This window comes from Entelurus aequoreus, linkage group LG13, assembly GCF_033978785.1.
Source record: "Entelurus aequoreus isolate RoL-2023_Sb linkage group LG13, RoL_Eaeq_v1.1, whole genome shotgun sequence".
NCBI lineage: Eukaryota > Metazoa > Chordata > Actinopteri > Syngnathiformes > Syngnathidae > Entelurus > Entelurus aequoreus.
Genome location: NC_084743.1, coordinates 4,921,169 through 4,926,168, shown reverse-complemented (window position 1 = coordinate 4,926,168; position 5,000 = coordinate 4,921,169).

Genomic DNA, 5,000 nt, shown 5'->3' with positions numbered 1-5,000 from the left:
TCACATTGTGTCCCACATTGTGTCTCACATTATGTGTCAAATTATGTCTCACATTATCTCACATTATGCCTCACATAATATTCCACATTGTGTCTCACATTATGTTTCACATTATGTCTCACATTGTCTCACATTGTGTCTCACATTATGTCTCACAATTTGTCTCAGATTATATCTTACATTATCTCACATTATGCCTCACATGATATCCCACATTATGTCTCACATTTTCTCACATTGTGTTTCACATTATGGCTCACATTGTGTCTCACATTTTATCTCACATTATGTCTCACATTATGCCTCACATTGTCTCACATTATGTCTCACATTGTGTCTTACATTGTGTCTCACATTGTGTCTTACATTGTGTCTCACATTATATCTCACATTATGTCTCACATTATACCTCACATTGTCTCACATTATGTCTCACATTGTGTCTTACATTGTGTCTCACATTATGTCTCACATTATGTCTCACATTATGCCTCACATTGTCTCACATTATGTCTCACATTGTGTCTTACATTGTGTCTCACATTATGTCTCACATTGTGTCTCACATTATGTCTCACATTGTGTCTTACATTATGTCTCACATTATGTCTCACATTATGTCTCACATTGTGTCTCACATTATGTCTCACATGATGTCTCACATTGTCTCACAAAGTCATGATGTAATGAGGAAAAAAAGGTGGAATAAGAACGTGGGTCACGCAATGCTAACAACACCAGAATGCTAACAACAAATGTAATTCCCGCCTGTGGTTCCAGGTCACATGGAAGATCAGGTCTAACTTGGAGGAATTTCCCAGGATGTGATGAAATACTTCCAGGCAGTGGATGTGTTGTAGTGGCCGGGTGAAAACTGTATCATGATACCAATGTTTTGTATCGGTCGATATCGATAACTATTGATACTTTTTATGACTTTTGAAAAACAAGGAGCAGGGGAGAAATATATTTGATTTGAAATGTAACTTCCTCTGATTATAATCCATTCAGTTCTATTTTATTCCATTTTTTAAATTATTTGTTTGATTAAATATAGGAAATAATGTCTGTGTAACATTAATTTGCCCTGATATTATTGAACTATGGAAAGGACTTTTTTGTTTTGCAGTAATTGATTAAATATTATTAATATATTGGTCGATATCAATAATTAGACATTTTTTTATGACCTATGGAAAATAAGGAGCAGGAGAAATATATTTTATTTGAAATGTAACTTCCTGTGATGTAATTATATATATATATATATATATATATATATATATATATATATATATATATATATATATATATATATATATATATATATATATATATATATATATATATATATATATAAAATATAATATGTATTACATATTCATTTATATATATATATTATATACATATATAATATAATATTATATATATATATATATAATATAATATTATATATATTATATTATTATATATTATATTATATATATATATATAATATAATATGTATTACATATTCATTTATTTTTACATAACAAAAATAAATAATTAAAATGTATATATATATATACATATATATATATATATATATATATATATATATATATATATATATATATATATATATATATATATATATATATATATATATATATATATATATATATATATATATATATATATGTACATATATATATATATATATATACATTTTAATTATTTATTTTTATTTTATATATTATATTATATATATATATATATATATAATATAATATGTATTACATATTCATTTATTTTTACATAACAAAAATAAATAATTAAAATGTATATATACATATATATATATATATATATATATATATATATATATATATATATATATATATATATATATATATATATATATATATATATATGTACATATATATATATATATATACATTTTAATTATTTATTTTTGTTATGTAAAAATAAATGAATATGTAATACATATTATATTATATATATATATATATAATATAATATATAATAATATAATATATATAATATTATATTATATATATATATAATATTATATTATATATATATAATATATATATATAAATGAATATGTAATACATATTATATTTTATATATATATATATATATATATATATATATATATATATATATATATATATATATATATATATATATATATATATATATATATATATATATATATATATATATATATAATATGATTATTGTTGCGGCGATCTGCCTGGAGGTGCGGCTGAAGGTGTGTGTGTGACAGCGGCTGTGCTGCTGCATGCGCGTCACAGCAGAAGCGCTGCTCCGCGGCGCGCCTCACCAGGTGCGCTCTCCAGCAGGTGAGCGCAATCAGACTGATGAGCAGCGCAGACAGGACAAAGCAAACAAATGCACCCGTTTCATTCAGTGTGCAGGACGGAGCTGAGAGCAGCAGAGACAGAGACGATCACTAAAACCACGAAAGCACTTCACAAACGCATGGGAAAAAGGACTCAAACCAAACGGACTACCGGTGAGCTCACCTCTTTCCACTGGACTAGTGATGGGTTGATGAGGCCTCATGAAGCGTTTCGACACATTGCAAAACTGTATTGATACTGTGTCGATACTGTGTCACTAAATACTGACATCTGCTGGACATTAAAAATCCCTACAGGCAACCTATGGACCGACTCAACTGACACTGATTTTATGACCTAGTATATACAATAATATAAACCAGGTCATTGTATTTCATTTAGGATTATTTAATATCTTCATTTAAATAAAAATATATTTGTATCTTTTTTAGATACAGTCAAATAATGTGAACATGTATCATGACTAGGATGGTAGAAGGTGGGGATTGAACCCCAGTAACCGATTGCTGGCACGGCCACGCTACCAACTTCGCCACGCCGTCATTCCTGTAACTTTCACTAGTAACAGTAGTGATGGGTCCACACAGATGCATCGGCGCATGCGTCGAGCTCATAGAGCGAAACCCTGTGTCTGTGCACGTACCGCTTTTAGAAAGTCACGTGACCGATCATGAGCTGCTTTGGTCACGTGACCGATACGCGAACTGTATCGCACTGACGCCTCCTCTGTGCCCTGTGAGCAACATTCCCTCTAAGGTGCGCGCCTGCGCAGTGCTCAAGCGTCCTCCGCGCACACCGTTCGCCGCACAGCCAATATATGCCGCGCACCAAATCAAACCCATCTGAATTCTAAACAAAATAAACACATTTATTCTGTGTAATTTTGAAATGCAACTTTGAGTGACAGTGACAACAAGCGGCCCTAACGGTGTTCGTCAACAACACGCATTGCGCCGCTTCCTAATAAACACAGTTTGACGCGCAGGCGTCAGTGCGATACAGTTCATGAGCGGTCACGTGACCAGAACAGCTCATGAGCGGTCACGTGACCAAAACAGCTCGTGTTCGGTCACGTGACTTTCTAAAAGCGATACGCGCACCGACACAGGGTATCGCTCTATGAGCTCGACGCATGCGCCGATGCATCGGTGTTGCCGGACCCATCACTACACTGGACTGTTTAATCATGATCCGACTGTTGAAGTTTATGCGCTGTGATTGATGGCAGAGCTCAACTTCAGAAGAATGTTTATTTAGATAATTGAACTGTTAAATAAGGTACAATTGGTGCTTATTTTGTTTCTTTTCTTTATCTTATTCACCACAAATATTTGTTTTACTTGTAGAGACAAGAAATGGGCAATTAGGGCGCTTAAAGCCTTGTAAATGTAATTTGAAGTATATTAATATAGAGAGTGGATTTTGCTTTATTAAAAGGCAAAGTAAAACATTTAATTCATGTATAAAAATAGTATTTCTGTTAAAAGTGTTTATGTTAAAAACTACAGTAATATTGGTTTAAAATGCTTGATTTCATATGAATTAATAGAGAAGTGTCAAGTTAAACTTGTTGTAGAAATTCATGTCTAAAGTCTGTATAAAATAATTTAGGCTAAAACTTAAGGTAAAACACGTTGCTTTAAAAGTAGATGGTTCTAACATGTGAACTATATTTCTGTTTATTTAATGCCTAATTTACCTTATTAATCTAAGTTAAGTTAAGTGAAATGCTGGTTAATGTGTATTAATTAATGTTAAAAATGTACTTACCTTTATAAAATACCTGAGTTAATGTACTTACTTTGTTTGTTGCAAAATGCTGTATTTTATTTAAAAGCTTTTATTCTTGTGTGTTTTAAAGGTTTTTCACCTTCCAAGATTCCAGTTAATAAACTGAAATACGAGTGAAATCCTGAGCCTCATCGAGTCCTTCCTTTTCAAGTGTGGGAAGCCATGTCGTTATAAATACACCTGACAATTATAATCCCATTAGCTATATTTTATTTATTTATATATATTTTAATTAATTGTTGTATTATTAAATATACATTTTAGAAATAATTAAATACAAATAGATTAAAAAAAGAATAAATAAAAGTGTCATTTCCAGGGATTATAATCCCTAAACTATCAAGGCAGAAAGGAAAAGTCAACACAAGCATGGAAAACACTCCAACAATGTCAACAAAATAGTCAAATCACATTGAACATTTAACAAAAAGCTCTTAAAATAAAGGAATGTGTAAGAAATGCTTCATAAAGTGTAAGAAAATAGTGCAAAGTGTGAAAATGTAAACAAAGAGAAACAGGAAGTTACAGCTGTGCTCTAAAGGGTGAGCGCGGCTAAGGTGGTGTGGTATTAGCGCTCTTGCCTTGCATCATGTGCAGACCACATTGGTCTGACTACGGTCCTTTTTGAAAACATCCCAAAAAACCAAATTTTTCTTTTTTTATCCACAATTTCTTCATTTTGACTTCCTCTTCTCGCACAAAGAATCAAGCAAACTGCTCGCCGCACTTGAAGAATTCCCGTGACGTGACACGGGGGGGGGGGGGGGGGAGCCGACAAGAACACGCTTCCGCGTGGAAACAAAGTGACGAGACGACGCC